Below are 18589 nucleotides of genomic sequence, written 5' to 3'. Positions count from 1 at the left end.
ATTTGCTGTAGTGTAATTGCTCACTTAAAGTCCGAACTTAACACCTCTTAACGACCATTGACACCAGTTAATTACTGGATACTTTATTATGCTTATTAAACTGATTAACATTGACGCCTTTATAAACAGCTTTTCACTTGTGTTTTACTCGAGTGTTCAGTTGCAGGGTTTTTGTTTACAGTCTGTATATATTTTCGCGGTTTGTTGGCCTTGACATTCTGTAGTTGAAATGGTTTTAGATAATTTTTGGTAAACAGTGGAATATTCTCGTTCGTATAATCTACTTGATGTTTTTATGCTAGCAAGGTGATTCTGTGCCAGTTGCCAATCTGAGGATGTTATAGACAAAAGTGAATAGAGGCAAGACTTTGGCCCATTATATTTGTTGAAAAATCTTCAGGTTACAACATTTATTTGCTTATTTCAGTGTCCCCAATTATTACAGTAGTGTTAAACACTTCGACACTTACAAAAAGTGATTTATTTATTTATTTTATTTTTATTTATTTAGTTGACATATAATATCAGTTTTGTAGTTACCAGGAAAACGGAAAAAATCTATCATGTTAAGCGTTACTACTTACATTGTAATAAAGAATGTTGTCATGCGTGTATACATTTGCGCTATTTCTGTTAAACAGGAGCAACCGCATATATCGCCTTTGCTTCAGAGTGTTGTTCTCAGCAACGCATCCAGCAATAGGGACGGGGGCGGGGGGTTCTTCGTCACTCTACAACAAGGGAAGGTGTCGCTTATGCCACGTAGCGTTGCTAAATATCAGTACGTGCGTCATCAGTTCATGTTGAACCGTGTTAAACAAAACCCGCAGAAAAGACGAGTGCATTAAAAAGAACGTCTCTCTTTAAATTGAGATTGAAAACTCGAGAAGTGCAGATATTGATACAGCAGACTAACATAACAGAACGTCATGAAGTAGAAACATTTACCATATCAGACTGGCTTTCCTCCCGACCACAGGCAATAAGATCTAGACATGAAGGGCCAACCTCATTTTTAAGAACTGTTTTTAATACTTTCCGTCTTTTATTTTGTAAAAACAAACGTACAGCTCAATCACACCAACTTTACGATATTTGCTCCCCAAAGTAAAGACCCCTCGAAAGTAGCGAGCCCCAAAGGCTAATACTTCCGAGAATAACAAGGGTCGTTTCTTTAGGAATTTTATGTCGTTCCATTTTTACTACAAGATTTGTACTTATAGCGATAATTTATGCCAACGTCACACCCATTCAAACCAATCAAGTCGATATGCGGAGGCAGGTTGAACCTTAACAGAAGAACGACGAAGGAGAAGTTAATAAATTATTTACTTGCATCAATAATTTTAGCTGTGTCATGGGCATTATTGATATTTTCCATGAGAAGGTTTCGCTGAATCATGATTCCATTGCTATGTATAAAAGAACCCATTTTCAAAACGTGATTCATTTTTGAGTTATTTTTTTGTAAAAAAAATACCTCTTAGTCGGCGCGTCGGGTATGTTATGGACGGGTCAATGGGTGAGTGAGTGAGTGAGTGAGTGAGTGAGAGATGTATGTATGTCACACCAATCAGATTGGATCTACTATGAACAGCCAATCAAATTTCTTGTTGTAAAGGTAAATGATACTTGAGAAATACAAGGTATGTATAAACGCAAGGACTTTGGTAATTGAAAAATAAATAGTGACGTGTATGTTGCCGGTTTGTGCTTTTAAGTCCGGTTTGGAGGGGAGTGTGACAGTTACATACGTACATTGGGTTGTTTTAGAGTGCATAATTTTCAGTGTAATGGTGGCTAGTTATGAACGAGATGAGTCTTGAGTTTTGAAGCAGTTCATGAGTAGTAGGCAAATGGCACGAGATATTTTTATTTTTAATTACAAAGGGTAACTTGATACTTTTGTTTTTCACAAGGAGTTAGTTCAATTAGAGGTCACGAATCGTCAGTTCTAGTTCTTGGGACATGTTTTAGAGGAGACGAGACTATTTAGATTTGAAGCAGTTCTAACGTTTACAATAGTAAGTGCAGGTAACGATTGTTTTGTTCTTATTGCATGCAAATATAACGAGGTATTTTTATTTTTTAGTTACAATGGGTAATTTGACACTCTTGTTTTTCACAAGGTAGTAAATTCAATTAGAGCTGACGAATCGTCACCATTTGTTCCCACGAGATGTTTGCTATTTTTAGTTACAAATGGTAACTCGACACTTTTGTTTTTCATATGGGAGTAAATTCAATTAGAGCTTACAAGTTATCGGCTATTGTTCCCAGGATATTAAACAAAAAAGAAGCTTTCATTTCTAGAGTGTTTTTACGTCTCTGCAGTAGCAGTTTAATATTTTTATTTGATGGGCATTTTATGACATTCTTTTCAGTCCGATATTTTTAAAGGTAAAAAGTATGAAAACTGTTCAAATGTTCTTTGAAGACTGTGTGGCACCATGTTAGAGCGCAATTTAATTAAATCAGACTTTCAACGTGTCAGAGAGGCTTTTTCTCTTTCTTTCAATTTTCGGTGAAGTAGTGTTGTTGCGTTGTGTTGTGTAAAAAGGGTAAACTTACGACTCGTATAAAATGCGAAAAGTTCTCTTAACTTGAGTATTTTTGAGCAAAAATTCCTCCTGGGGGCTGGAAGGGCTCCCGAGGGGGTACTCCCAGAAAAATTGATCGGGGGTGTGCGGCCCGCTTCCCAAAACCCTTACCCTGTTTATGACCAAAATCTGCGATATTCCTTACCCTATTTATGACCTGACCAAAAATTCCAAACCCTATTTACGACCTGACCTCAAATCAAAACCCTGTTTCAGACCTGCGTTATAATTAGCTCCCTATGTCGAGGAAAAGGTTGTTGTTATTCATCGTGGTAGATGCGATAATAAAGTGTATTATCGTTTGTCTCACGATGTAGTCACTTGAGATGTAGATCGCGACGTTTCGACTGCTTACTGCTAGTCTTCTTCAGGCGATAAGGTCGACTGATTGCACGGTATCATTTATATCACAAAGGTCGGCTGTGATTGGTGCATTTCGATCCTCCTATTGTTCCATTATTCCGGCGAGTAGCTGTTCCCTCAGTGGTCCGCTGTTGTACCGTTCTCCTGTTGTTGTGTTTCTTGATCGTGGGTATCCATGCTTCAGTAAGCAGTCGAAACGTCGCGATCTACATCTCAAGTGACTACATCGTGAGACAAACGATAATACACTTAATTAATTAGCTCCCTAGTTCAAACCAATGATAAATTACGGTAAACATATAAATTTGTGAAGGGCTTTTGTTGATTTTCTTTTCGATAATGATGAAAAAGTGGCTTCTTCTTAAAGCATACCCATATCAAGGCTAGAGTGCAAAAACCGTACCCTATTTATCATCAAAATGAACAAAACCAGCTAAAATCGATACCCTATTTATGACCAAAACGGCTGAAAAACCATACCCTTCGGGGCTGCACAGACCTATATGGCCCATATAAGGGAGTCCTCCCCCCGGGGAAGGGCTACGTGATCGGTGAGTGAGGGAGTTATGCATGTGCGCGTGTCAGACCAATCACAGTGTGGGTTGTATCAAAGAACGAATAAAATTGCCTGTTAGAAAATAAGATGGTATCTACATTAATCTGGAGACGTGTCAGATTACTGTAGTTTGTTCAGTCAAACATTTTAGGGCTTACTATTTAGTTATCTTACCATTACCGATGTAACATCGTATGTACATCATAAACTCCCAGTTTCTTTCTTGCTGTACATCGCAACCAAAAAACTTGTCAAATCAACCAAATCATTACTGTAAACAGTTCCATGAATGCTCCTATCTCCGAGACTTATAGTTCACAAAAAAATAACTCTTGCACGCCTTGCGTGCCTATGTTTGGTGAAGGAACACTGCCAACCTTAGCTGTCGTCTGAGAGCATTCGGAAAGTTATTTAAAATTCCGTTACTGGTCAAGTGAGAAAAAGTATATATCTCATATGTTTATATTATATTGACTGCCCTTCCGGTTAAATATTGAGCGGGCTCTTTTTTAAAATGTCTTCCGAGAGGTTTGATTGTCACAGAATCTGTTTACTCTCGGAAGCATTCCATCTGGAAGGTTTGTAATAAAAAATATTGTTTACTTATTATATCTATCAGCTAGTACACGCTGTGATTGGTCAATTTAGTGGGCCATATTCTACTGTACGGCCCGTTAAAATTAAAAGCTGTTTTTGTTGCCAAAATGTTTCGTGATTCATCGCGATCGTCAAGTTTTCCTAAGTTTCTTAGCAAGCAAAAGTTTAAAACTTCTGAAATTGCGTGTAAAAACCCGCTTAAGACTTAAGAGGCCCTGCGCCTAAGAAACGACCGATGATTTCCGGCTAAAAAATAAAATCGGCCGATTTTTATCTCTCAAGTAGAGGTTACCGAATACTATTTAAAAATGAATTTCTTTTGTTTCAGTTTCGCTTTAAACCAAAAATATCGAGCCGCAAAGTTTTTCCGTCTGAAAGCAGCAAAATCAGGCCGAAAATAAGCCCCCGCAAAAAACTGTTTAGAAATTACTATCGCAACGCAAAATAATGATAAAACTACACAGTGTTGAAGAAAAAGGCCTTTTAATGCAATATCATTCGATAAACATCAAAAAACTGCCGAAGCGATTAGCAAATAAAGTTTCAAATATTGCATACTAAATTAGATGGAGCGTTGGAGCTGATTTTAAAATAATTATTTCTCAAAAGTTCAACGCTTTTGAAAGCAATCACAGTGATGAATGAGACATTGGAGGGATACAAATCACGTTTCTGGAAAAACATTTTTCGGCCAAAGTATATTGACCTTGTACAAAGTGTTCAAAGTTACCGTTTTTACCGTTATCCTGCTACTTCGGCGAAACACTTCTCTTTTGCCAATACGGCCGTGGATAGCGTGTTAAACGTCACTTTAAACCTTGCTAGGCATTCAAAGACCGTCCTAAGTAGAAGGAAGAAGAATTAAAAGAGAAAGGATGATGAAAAATACACAGAAAAAGAAAATAACTCGAAATTACCATCTGCTAACGAAAGTTCAATCTGGAAAATGTCGTCGCGTGACAGCGGCCATTGACGTCATTTGTATCAATAGCGGTGGAATCCAAACGAATGCACAAATAGGAAAACAATTTTTCCCGGCCAGAAAACGTTTAGTGGAACAATGTTATGTTATTTTTCACAAATGATGGTCACTCAAAAAGAAAAACTTCCCCAACCGCCACACCGTTTTGGCGGCAGCGTGATCTGAGTTATGGGTCACGACTGGATCTCTAGCCGCTGACCGCCCGAAGGACATTGCAGACTCGTTTTCCCACGCTCTTGCGACCTTTACGTGACAAATGACGTCATTGGCTGCTGTCACGCGACGACATTTTCCAGATTCAACTTTCGTTAGCAGATGGTAATTTCGAGTTATTTTCTTTTTCTGCATATTTTTCATCTTCCTTTCTCTTTCAATTCTACATCCTTCTACCCAGGATAGTCCCTGAATGCCTAGCAAGGTTTAAAGTGGCGTTTAACACGCTATCCACGGCCGTATTGGCAAAAGAGAAGCGTTTCGCCGAAGTAGCAGGATAACGGTAAACACGGTAACTTTGAACGCTTTGTACAAGGTCAATATACTTTGGCCGAAAAATGTTTTTCCAGAAACGTGATTTGTATCCCTCCAATGTCTCATTCATCACTGTGATTGCTTTCAAAAGCGTTGAACTTTTGAGAAATAATTATTTTAAAATCAGCTCCAACGCTCCATCTAATTTAGTATGCAATATTTGAAACTTTATTTGTTAATCGCGTCGGCAGCTTTTTGATGTTTATCGAATGATATTGCATTAAAAGGCCTTTTTCTTCAACACTGTGTAGTTTTATCATTATTTTGCGTTGCGATAGTAATTTCTAAACAGTTTTTTGCGGGGGCTTATTTTCGGCCTGATTTTGCTGCTTTCAGACGGAAAAACTTTGCGGCTCGATATTTTTGGTTTAAAGCGAAACTGAAACAAAAGAAATTCATTTTTAAATAGTATTCGGTAACCTCTACTTGGGAGATAAAAATCGGCCGATTTTTTTTTTTAGCCGGAAATCATCGGTCGTTTCTTAGGTGCAGGGCCTCTTAAGACTCACTTAACAACGATTTCAAATTGACTCGTGTGCTTTCGAGGTGCGTCAGAAATTTGGAGCCGTTCGGCGTGAATAGAAAGCTTTCTCGAACCCGTCAGACACACAGTAGAGATATAATAAATGTCTTTATTAAATCCATTTTGAAATCACTGGTTATCCTTGCAATCTGATTGGCTCTCAATGGTGCGATTTATTCACGAATCGCACTATTTTTTGCTCTAGATCGCATCTTCTTCTCAGCCATTGAGAATGGGACAGTAAAACAAAACAACAAATCAGATTGCAATATTAGTTTAAAGTAAACAATAAAATTTCAAGAAAATGAAAGGCAAAAAGCCATTGTTTGGAGAATTTAGCAACTAGTATTGCCAAAACTTTGTTGTTATTGTGTTTTTTTCCAAAAAACTTGACGAATGTAATTAATTGCAGTTTCTAAATGACGATTATCAGCTCCTTCAGGCTGAACACCTACTTTAATGGAAGTTTCCAACTTTCAGTGTCCATTTTGACGAATATTTTGGCGATTTTTCTTCAACATCTGCTCAAAATCCGTATGATACCGAGTCCAGTAAAACATAAACAAACGAAAACCACACAACAACAAATTCAGGGCCATCTCAAGAAGGTAGATGTTTCCAGGTTTCTGGTAGTTTCAAACGAAGCAACAAAAGAGCTCAACTCTGTCGCTGTGAATAAACATAGTCAAAATACGCCCCGCTCCACAAAACAGTGAATGAATGAACGTCTTACGAAGCTGGTGTTAGTCCCGCCATCTTGGAAATATCTTGAAACAAATGGCGCCGCAAGAACTTGACAAGGTCCTGAGTATTGAGTCCTTCGCCGAGGTCACAAAAAGAAACGGAGGTGATAACGAGCTGGACTCCCTTAAAATTATGCCATTAAACGGTATGAAAGAAAAAAAACGTACCATCCACTGGACATCGTGCACTCGAGGGAGTTTCACAACTCAAAAGAAATCCATCGCAGAATTACGCAGGATGCACCTTCAAATTCCTTCTCCAAAGACAATGAAAAGTCTCAGCCTCAACCACAGAAGAAAGAAAGACCTTCCATCATTGATTCAGGCGACGAGAATTGAACTTTTATACCTGAAGCAGACTATTTTCGTTCTGACTTCAAAACCGCTTGTTTCTTTGTCATGCTCGGATGAGTTTTCGTCACATGACATCGTTTTGCATACTAAATGAGACGTAAAGGCGTTTCCGGTTCCGCTTTTTTTTAACAAATCGGCTACTGGAACAATACACCAAAAGTCTAAAAATTAAGGCGATAAAATTGTGCGATTTCAAAATGGATCTAATAAAGTGGCAATTGAACTGAGTGGAGTGCAATTTTGGTCTGAAATCATACTTGTGATTTCAAATCGAACTCGCGCTGCGCGCTCGTTCGATTTTGAAATCACGCGTATGATTTCAGACCAAATTGCACTCCACTCAGTTCAATTACCATTATTAATAACCTCGTTTTCTCGGTACGTACTGTAAGCAACGGATCCTCGTTTCTCCCCTTCGATTTATGGCCAGTTTGGGCCATAAATCGATGGGGAAAAAACTCGATCCGTAACTTAGGGTCTGTTTACAAGATGAGAGGGCTACCCTAGCAAGCGGGTTACCCTAGCACTCACACATTTCCTGTTTTTTTTTTTTCTCCGTCGTGTTTACAAGGCAGCTACCGGGTAGGCGGGTTACCCTATCTGGATGTTAGGGTTATCCTGGCAGGCGGGTTAACTTTTTCTCTTGTAAACACTCCAGGTAGGGTTAAACCGCCTACCCGGGTTAACATTCTATTTGTTTCCAGACCCTTTAAGTGTAATCGCGCATTAAGTGCCGGGTTGTAGGGTTACCCTACCTGTGAAATTTTGCTTCTGAACCCGGGCTATCTTTTGCCCTCCAGCTAGGGTTAACCCGCTTGCTAGGGTAACCCTTCCTCCTTGTAAACAGGCCCTTACAGTACGGCTCTCGAACTCGGTTAGTAAGAGGCATGGATTGTTTACTGTGTCAAATGCCGCGAACCTATTGCGGTATAAATTAAAGACGACGCAAATGGCTGGTTACAGAACTATACACTAAACTATCCTCCAACGTCTCGTCACCAGCCGCTGAATACGGTTTGAAAGTATTCCGCTCATGTGAGAATATATCTAAGAGCGATAAGAACGAGAGGAAATTAAATACAACACCTCCTTCTGTTATTGTAGCTCCATTATGAACAGTATAAAGAGTTAGTCCCAGTGTTTTTCGTTCAATCATTAAGGAACTTTAGACTGGACTGCAATCGCCAACAACCAAGCCATAAAGATATACATTGCCTTTGTGGTGATGTGCCTTGTTTCTTTGCAGTCCCAACACTGAATGAGTATGTATTTAGAATTAAAATACCTTTTTCAAATTTTACGCGCAGCTGCGAGCGCTTAAAACCTTGTCCGAAAAACGCTAAGCACCAAAAGCAATAAAAAAAAAATTAAAACGTTTGGAAATTTGTAATCTAGCTTAAAAACTAACAAGATGACACGCAGTTTATGACTCATATATTATTCTGTTTCTATACGTTTTGCCACAGATAAAGTAACTAATTCGTAAACTAAAAGGAACTCTCCTCTTTACCCTGTGGTGAGCAAAGTCACGTCATTTGTACCGGACTGTGAAATTTTAAAAAAGAGTGGAAAGGCGGGCGCTTGACTCATATGTTCTGATCAGTCACCAATTTGGCGCGCAAAGTCAGTGCGTCAGTCAAGTCTTGTTCTCACATCTCTTCTGCATGTTGAAACATGAAAAACGCCTGGTCTGATATTTGTTAAGTACTTGAACTTTAATAAGCACAACAAGTACAACGCTACGTCGAGCACATGGGGGACCTGATCCAAGAGCGCGTTGATCTGACGTAACAGCACGTAAACGAGGCTACTGACGTACCCAGACTCTTATCGGCGGGAGTACAAAATACACCACAATATTGAATAGTGTCAAGACAACAAACGAGTTCTTCATCGACAAAACATTAACAATTACACTTACGATTAGCTACAAATTTTCCGTTCTTTACTACATACGAGTTTTGATTTTTAACAAGAGCACTGGAGTCGTGTTATCGTGTTTTCCCCTTTTATGTCTTCGACGTTTTAGGTTGCAACAGCGATTCTTCTAGAATGGGGGAAACATATCACTTTCATTTCGACATCATAAACGATTTTGCCTATATATCTAAAACAATAGCAGCAATCTTTTATTTACACACGATTTAGTTTAAAGCAATAGGTCTTCTTGTGGGGTCGTGTTTAAACTAAAAGCTAAGAAAGCTATTTTGAGAACTCGAGTTTTACATGTCCAGACGAAACTTCTCAAACTCATTGATAATTCATCAATTTAAAACAAAGGAAATCACAACCGTGAAGGAGGTTTGGATACTCCGTCTTAATTAGCATAGATTTTGACGATTATACTTCTCCGTTTACTCCTTAGTTCTTCTTTCAATTGAGAAGACATATCAAACACTCGAAACAGTGTTTCATCGGACATCGAAACACCTCTGATTTCGTCAAAAATACTCTGCTGCGCGTCGTATTTTCAACTCTCTTCTCAGCGTTTGGATATCCCAAAGAAACACTGTCTCTCGTGTTTGACATCAAATTTACATCAAATTTTAATTTGATGATGCGTCTGATCACGCACAACGAATAATTAATATTTTCTCTAAATCGCATCCCTTAAATTTTTTAAAGTAAACATGGGCAGATATAATGTAATCAGTTCAACAACTGTGAAGCAAACTGTTACAAATTTTGTAGGCAACATTAGTATTTTTTTCCTCTTTCGATTTTTTTCTTGTCGTGAACGTTTTTATCCAAAAAATGTAAACCACTCTTTCAGCAGAAAGGTCTTTCTTGTAACAAGCTCTTCAATCGAGAATTTTCATTCCGTTTCCAGAGCGCTTTCTTTTTAAAACGGTCATTTTTAAATTTACGATAGTTCAGCTGAGCACATTCCCCAAATGACAAAACTGGCAAAGATCTTCACTCTACAGATCCATCTTTGTGCTGGACAGGATAGTATCGACATATTTTCAGAACATACGCTGTGTGTAAGCAACACGCCGCTTCGCACACTGCTACACTGTAGAAGCAGGCTGTGCTCTAACATGTCAACACTCCGATTACCAAACAACATCTTACTTGATTTACTCTGGCCTATTTAGCCTAACTAGCACTAATATTTGGTTTAAGCTTACAACACTGAAGCACGCTTTCCTATCAACCAAGTGACAAACGTTGTATTTTATTCTTATGATTTTTTTTTTTTTTTTTTTTTTTTTTTGCAGAAATTTGTCCAGACGCACATCTTGTGAGATGCCATTTTGATTCGTGTCTGACAGGACCCTGTGAAAGTGGTTTCAAATGTATTGCTTGTAATAATTCCATAGGATTTTTTTGCAAACCATAGTTCCTGTAGAGGGCCGCTCTAACCTCCGTTAATAGTACCATTCGTGCATCAGGTTAAAGCAAAGACTGAGATTGCTCCTACACGAAGAAAACTGCTTTACATTGCAAACGACCATGATTAAGCGAAAATTACTACTGTGAAATATCAATATATATAATACCCAAGGTACAGCGAAAATAACTGAGATAAAAATAATACATACAACTTCTTGCTTCCGCGTTGCTTTACAACCCAGAAGCACATCCTGGGAGGTGCCATTTTGATCCGTGTCTGACAGGACCCTATGAAAGTGGTTTCAAATGTATTACTTGTAATAATTGCATAGGATTTTTTGCAAGCCATTGTTCCTTAAGAGGGCCGCTCTAACGTCCGTTAAAAGTACCATTCGTGCATCGAGTTAAAGCAAAGACTGAAATCGTTCCTACACGATGAAACTGCTTTACGTTGCAAACGACCATGATTAAGCGAAAATTACAACTGTGAAATATCAATATATATAATGCCCATGGTAACGATCATGATTAAGCGAAAACTACAACTGTGAAATATCAATATTTATTACACAGAGACGAGTGTTTTACTGGAAAATACACCCCTCGTGAGATATTGTTCTTGCCACTGGAACATAAAATTCGTATCTTCTCGCCACCGAGTAATATCCTCTATATATAATGCCCGCGATACAGCGAAAATAACTGAGATAAAAATAATACATTCAACTTCTTTATCCGTGTTGCTTTACAACCCGAATTATATCTAAAAATTTGACCTTGCATCTTCTTATATTGAGCTTGTATTTTGTTGGTATGACGCCAGAAGACATAGTGATCTTTAAATGTCCATAACAGTGGTCTAAATCAACGACATAAGGATATTTAACAATTATTCCATGAGCGCGCGTTGGATATGAGATGGTAAATAGCCAACGAGGCCCGTAGGGCCGAGTTGGCTATAACCAATCTCATATCCAACAAGCGCGAATGGAATAATTGTTTTATTAAATTCTCAACCTTCGGTTTTGCTAAATTTTTATTTAAGTTTAAGAAACGACCGGAAAGTGAGGTGACTTCCGGGCGCCAAAACTACATGATCTCATGATCACATGATGAGTGCACCGCCGTGCGAGCAGTTGAATGAAAAATCAAAAGCGAAGCAAATTACCGTTGAACTCAATTTACAGTAATCCAAACTTCACGGTCTGTTTTGTACTGGTAAAAACCTTACTGCAGTGTCCTCAAGTGTTCAAAGTTCAAACTCATCGGGAAGAGTAATAATTGTGGACATTTACACTACAGTTGTAAAAATACTGGGGAAAGCTTCTCTGATCGCCATGCCGTGAAACGGAGGTTGAACTGGTGGAAAAATTGTTTTCGACAAGAACTGCTCTCCCGGACTCTTGATGGGGAAATTCGTCTGGCATTGGTCTGCTCTGCTGCTGTATTTCGTTTTCCTTCCCCTGCACTGAAGTGGCACTACCAGAAGACGCATTTCCAATGAAATCACTGAGAGCGAGTGACATCTTCTGTTGTTGTTCCATCGAAGGCCGCTCGTTGTAGGACTCAACTGCCTGGTCAGACTTGTGTCCCGTTATGGACTTGATGTGCCTCGTCTCGCAATTATGGTCGGAAAGCACTGTGACAGATGTAGCTCTCAGGCAGTGGTTTGTGAGATGTGGTTCTATACCTGCTCGCTTTGACATCTCTTTCATCACGTTGTCGAGCGTAGTTGTACCCAGAGGTGCGCTGCAAAACCAGATTTTGTCGGCTGCGGGATTGAACTTCTTGCTTTGACCATCTCTTGGTCTCTGAAACAGAGCATCTGACGTTGGATTGAGATGACCCAAGTAGTTCTTGAGCGTTTCCACTGGACATCTTTCAGATGCCGGGACGGAAAATATCTTCGCATCCGATTCATCCTCAGCATCTGCGAGGCCTCACTGGTGATTTTTTGTAGCCGGCAAGTAACCAGGCTGACTTCTGTTCAGTTCGTAGTATTCAACCCCTTGTGGAGTTTTTCGTAGAGAAAGCATTGCGGGTGTCAGCTGTCGCTGGTTTTTACGTCCCCGTCTTCCAAAAAAGAGGCCGAGGTAGAACCAAGCCGTCCTCTGTAACTGGGCAGGATTCAAACTGTCGGCTGGGCCGAGTTCGCCGCTCTCAAATAGTTTCTTCACCTGCTCTTTCGAGATTGCGTTTTTGTGAACGACGCCAACTATTTTACCCGTTTTCCTTAGGTCTTTCACGAAAGCGTCCAAAACTTTATTTGCCTCAGTGAAAGCGGGGTCAGAGATTATGGAAAACGGTTTGTTGTGTGGCGGCGAGCGAAGAAAACGATCAATGGCGGCTCTTATGGATTTCGTGGATGAACTCTTATAATATGTGCCATCTTTCTTCCTCGCTGACGTGTAAAAGCACTTCAAACAAACGTTCAGCTCTTCTTTTGACATTTCTTGTATTGATTTTGAAAATGTGGTGCCACCAGGACTAGCAAGCCACTCTAACATTAAGGTAAATATTGTTGTTGTTGTTACGTAACCTTCATGAATGCGTAAAATCTCGACGGTCGTATTTGAAATTTTGCAACTTTTAATTGAAAATTAACGGGTACGTACCGTTAAATAATCTCATCCCGAACTTTGTGGCTTTTTTTGTTGTTTCTGGGACAGCCTTGTCCATGATTTCTTGTATTTCTTCCGTGGATAGCTCACCAAATCTGCTTTTTTCATCCATTTTTTTTTTCTGTCGACGAAACTTGGCTTCCCGGGAAAAATTTTATGCTGAACGACATTTGCCGCATTCATTTCCGTATAAGGTCAAACGCAGGTATAATGGCTGGTAACCGAGATCTAGTGAACCAATCAGAAAGCTATAATTGCATTATCCGAGGTTGAGAATTTAATAAATGACATTAAACGAACAATATAGAAGGCCCACCATAGAAGGCATTTAGAAACAACGACTACTAGGCCATAAATTGTTCGTTTAATGGTTTTTACACCGTGTGTTTATGACTATTTACATTTGAAAACAACTATGTCTACCGACGTCATTCCAACACAACAGAAGCTCAACACCTAGAGATGCAAGTCACGTTGTAAAGCAATGCGGAAGAAAAAAGCTAAATGTCTTATTATTAACTCATTTAATTTTCAGTGCGTCATAGGCATTACAGATATTGATAATTTATACCAGTAGTTTTTGCTGAGTCATGAATCGGTGGTTATATACAAAAGTGTTCTTGGCGAAGCAACATTGTCAGCCATCACTTTAACCTGGAAGGATCTCGGAAGTTCGTTTCTACGGCAGTTATAACTCAAGTGAGTAGAGTATGTATATTGTTTTCTTTAAATATTGAGGTCTGCTTTACGCTCAAGGTTCGAAGGCGTTCTAGTGGCTTTAAGGGGAATAGAATTTGTTCAATTGTCGGAGCTTCTGAATTCGGTTTATTCCCAAGAAGATGGTAACACTATTTCGCTATCCGGCACTGGCAAGGTCCATTTTGCCGGTTTGTGCATCTTGAAAAGTTAAGCCTAAATTTTTCATGGTCGTCGTTTGTAATCCACGTTAATCTTCTTCATCCTTAACTATCCTTGTTTCTTCATGGTTTATTATTATCACTTTGGGGTTTTTTGAATCTTAGAAAATTACTATTTTCAGGTTTTCTTCAAGTTGAAAGTAGTTTTGTACGTGGCCAGAATAACTCAAAAATACCTTGACCTAGCTCCTATAACATTTAGGTCATCCCTAACAAATTATAAGCTTTTCATCTGGGAATACAAGTAAGAACAAAGAAACGAAGAGAAATTGAATGAACTACTTGCAGTTTGTTTTGCAGTTTGTTTTGTGTGGAGGCGCGGTGGCCTCATGGGGATCGAGCGGTCCTGGTTCGAGCCCTGGCCGGGGACATTGTGTTGTGTTCTTGGGCAAGACGCTTTCCTCTCAAAGTGCTTCTCTCCACCCAGGTGTATAAATGGGTACCTGTGAATTTAATGCTGAGGGTAACCCTTCGATGAACTAGCATCCCATCCAGGAGGGAGTAGAAATACTCCTAGTCACTTCATGCTACTGAAACCGGGATAAGCTCCGGCCTGATGGGCCACTTAGCTCATATGCAGACTTCAGCTTTACCTTACCTTGAAGTTTGTAATTTAAACTGCATGTCATGTTGAAGTTATTGATTTTCTACATTCAGTTTATTTTTGCTAAATCTTGATTCATTAACCGTACACAGTCAAACCCTTTGTTATCCCTTCCACCTCGGGAGAGCACAAATGTGTTTGTGACGTCTCTAGGCAGGGTGATGCCAATAAGTGCCAATAATCGAGTAAACGTTTAGTTCCCAGTTCTAAGGGAAAATGTACGTCAAAATGTTTTGGTTGTATACCGGCTTAAAAAGCAATGAGCCACAACTGAACTGTCTTAATTATTTACAAAATATTTCCCAAGATGTTTTTTCGTCGAGTTGAACGCAATAAGTAATACGGAAAGAATCCTTATTCAAGTAGTGTCCTCCGTATTAAGCGGCTTCTTTGTAACATCACGATGTATGTGACTTGTAGAGGGTGTCCTTATTTAAAAACAGTCATTATCATATGGGCAAAGCTGCTTCGAGTGTATATGCTTAAACTTTAAGGAACTATTGTTATCTTAACAGGCGAGCTGAAGCGTCCAAACCATGAAGATATACATTGTTCTAACCGTCTTGATGTGCTTTGTTTCGTTGCAGCCCCAAAAAGTGAGTTTATAATTTGGTTTTAAATAATAACCTTAATACGTTTTCCAAAAACAGTTTTTGCCTTTTTTATATATTTGCTGATACCTTAGGCAGAGTTAATTTTTGGTGTGCATTCTTGACTTGAGATTTCATCTATAAAATATTTTCAACATTTATAATGTTAATAAAGACGGTGAATTTTAAGCACGGTAATGAAATGTGAAGGTGAATTAATCAACATGACGCGAGCGTGGGACAAAGAAAAATTCTGAGTCCCCGACAGGAATCGAACCCATGACCTTCCAAACACAGGGCGGGCGCTCTATCCACTGAGCTACGAGAACTCATGGAGAGCAAGGTCATTTAACTTAGTTCATATATGACAGGTGTCCTGCATACTGCTAGGATCAACGCTATCGAAGTCATCGTAAGTAGTGATAAGTTAATAAAGGTGGTGTTCGGGAGGTCATGGGTTCGATTCCTGTCGGGGACTCAGAATTTTTCTTTGTCCCACGCTCGTGTCATGTTGATTAATTCACCTTCACATTTATAATGTTATTAAAACAGCGTTCCTTGTGAGAAATGAGTTTACCAAAAAATTGGGCTTGGTGCCTATTATTTCAATAATCGTATCCGTCAACAGCCCTTTTCTTTTCTTTTCTTTTCTTTTCTTTTCTTTTCTTTTCTTTTCTTTTCTTTTCTTTTCTTTTCTTTTCTTTTCTTTTCTTTTCTTTTCTTTTCTTTTCTTTTCTTTTCTTTTCTTTTCTTTTCTTTTCTTTTCTTTTCTTTTCTTTTCTTTTCTTTTCTTTTCTTTTCTTTTCTTTTCTTTTCTTTTCTTTTCTTTTCTTTTCTTTTCTTTTCTTTTCTTTTCTTTTCTTTTCTTTTCTTTTCTTTTCTTTTCTTTTCTTTTCTTTTCTTTTCTTTTCTTTTCTTTTCTTTTCTTTTCTTTTCTTTTCTTTTCTTTTCTTTTCTTTTCTTTTCTTTTCTTTTCTTTTCTTTTCTTTTCTTTTCTTTTCTTTTCTTTTCTTTTCTTTTCTTTTCTTTTCTTTTCTTTTCTTTTCTTTTCTTTTCTTTTCTTTTCTTTTCTTTTCTTTTCTTTTCTTTTCTTTTCTTTTCTTTTCTTTTCTTTTCTTTTCTTTTCTTTTCTTTTCTTTTCTTTTCTTTTCTTTTCTTTTCTTTTCTTTTCTTTTCTTTTCTTTTCTTTTCTTTTCTTTTCTTTTCTTTTCTTTTCTTTTCTTTTCTTTTCTTTTCATTTCATTTCATTTCATTTCATTTGTTTATCGAGGGAAACACAGAACAGTATACGTAGTAACTGAAAAACCAGTGGCCTTCATATAAATATTTACAGAATAAAAAGATGAACTATTATATTCACGGTTAACTTTTCTCATTTGCATTACAATGTTATCAAATGGATGCGAGGTGATTTCGGACAGAAACGTCAAAATAGCCCGAAATTGCCTCACATACATGCTGGTTTATATCATAATGCAAATGAGAAAAGTTAACCGTGAGAAAGGCTTCCGCTATAATTAGTAGCTTTGCTTACAACAGTTCGGCTGTCCTAATGACTGCAATCTGCTTAGCAGTTGACAACTGAATTACATTTAGTTAAATTGTCATGAGTTTTTAGTGATTTTTATTGGTTTAAAAACACTTAAAACATGCTCTTCTAAAAACTATTTCATCAACGTTGCTTTTTTTAGTACTTTGTGCCCAAGAGAGTCCTATTCCGTGCTACCCTGATCTGTGTGCCAAACACAATCCCTGCCAGGGAGATTCCATTTGTGTTCCTTGTGCAGGCTGCGACGGTATCACTTGTAAACCCCATTTCTAAGGATGGAGACAGCATTAATAAATATCTGCGAGCCGTAGATCATTAAAAGCAAGCTGAAACTAAAGTGTGTTTTTCTTTTTATGTTAATCATTTTGGTGTGCGGGACTGGTATCGCTTTTTTATTTTTTATTTTTTTAACATGTTTCGACTTCGTCAAACACACATCAGACATTCACTTTGCCAATATCTCGCCAGCACGGTGTAACGTTTGGTCAATAACCGATATTATTATTTATATAATAAACCAAGTTATTCTCCCATTTTGATTGGTTCCCGCCTATGATCTATTAGAGGAAAGACGCATGATTGACGTCATCATTACAAAGTTCTTCCCTCTGTGTTTTAAAATGACGGAAAGTTTTGAGAATTTAGATATAATTTTACGCGTCTGGGCAAAAGACAAAGTACAAAAAAAGTCTTGTCGAGGCATTGAACAGGTACGAGAAGCAGGAAGAAGAAAGATAAAGCCGTTTCTTTTTCAGAAAATGACTCAGAAAAAATACTCGAGCAGTCTCAGTCGTCAGACTGTCGAGCGAGACTAAACCAAGGACAAAATTGGCCTTGGTAAGCCGAGAACAGTTCCTTTATCTCGAATTTGACAAACCCAATAAACAAAATGTCTATGAAATTAATTTATTTAAAAAATTCAACTTTTCTCAGTCTCAAATAATTATATTGTTCACACACTGATTGATGTCAGGAACATCACTTCTTGAAATCAGCTAAAATAAGCACATAACCTTGCTTTCCGATGCGAATGTTCCCGTCCGTTTGAGGGCAAAGCAGTGAGCAAAGTATAGCTAACTACAGCTCACGGCCAATTGTATCGCAGCTTAAAGGTGTCTCCGAGACTATTCCAAACTGATTCAACCACAAAGGACACAAATTTCCGCCGTCACTAACGCTCCTTTCACTCAAACCTTGGATTGGAATGGCCTCCAGTTTACCGCAACCGCAAGTTTTCCGAACGTATTTTGTCAACTCCTGCAATATTCAAGGCAACATCCAAGCTTTTCGGCCCACAGGGCTGCTCCGATGACAAACACTGACTTGATTTTTCCAGCATTTTCTTTAAGATTTGTAGATTTCGCAATTCAACTCTGCTTTCGCCGTAAGTTTTCATTCCACGAGAAGCGACCCTCGAGTCAAGTTTGACAGTGGCGTGATCTTCCTGGACCAATCACAATTCTTTACTACGCATAGCAACCAATGAGATTGCTTCATTTTGTATAGACAATAGATTAAGTCAAATCGCATTTTTTTCGTGTTCGCCAAAGTGGCCAAAGGCCGGCTTTCGAGTTATGTTGAAATAAAAAAAAGCTTCATCCGTAGTACTTTGTTCCGTAATTATATAAAACAAATAGATTCCATGTTGCCGTGCGTCTGTTCTGTGCCACTTTTTTGTTCTTACCAATTTTGACGTCATCTGTGATCTATTACTGAACAGACGCAC

At 38.4% G+C, this 18589-nt stretch overlaps 2 long non-coding RNA genes and 1 pseudogene across 3 annotated transcripts in view; 2 read left to right on the top strand and 1 right to left on the bottom strand.

Moving 5' to 3' along the window:
- LOC149103770 (uncharacterized) overlaps window positions 1-17200 on the top strand; it is a 28452-nt gene extending 11252 nt beyond the window's left edge. For both annotated transcript variants that reach the window (XR_016201875.1, XR_016201874.1), the window contains exon 4: window positions 17006-17200. This is a non-coding gene — a long non-coding RNA (uncharacterized LOC149103770). The remainder of the gene's footprint in view (window positions 1-17005) is intronic.
- On the bottom strand, window positions 11723-13089 carry LOC149103772 (uncharacterized; annotated as a pseudogene).
- LOC149103771 (uncharacterized) lies at window positions 13748-15320 on the top strand. Its single transcript, XR_016201877.1, has 2 exons — window positions 13748-13902; window positions 15240-15320. It is a non-coding gene; the product is annotated as an uncharacterized LOC149103771 (long non-coding RNA).
- Window positions 17201-18589: the final 1389 nt, after the last annotated feature.

Source organism: Orbicella faveolata, unplaced genomic scaffold, assembly GCF_042242905.1.
Source record: "Orbicella faveolata isolate gen_17 unplaced genomic scaffold, um_ofav_v1 contig_35, whole genome shotgun sequence".
Classification (NCBI taxonomy): domain Eukaryota; kingdom Metazoa; phylum Cnidaria; class Anthozoa; order Scleractinia; family Merulinidae; genus Orbicella; species Orbicella faveolata.
This window is presented reverse-complemented; position numbering and strand designations above follow the sequence as displayed.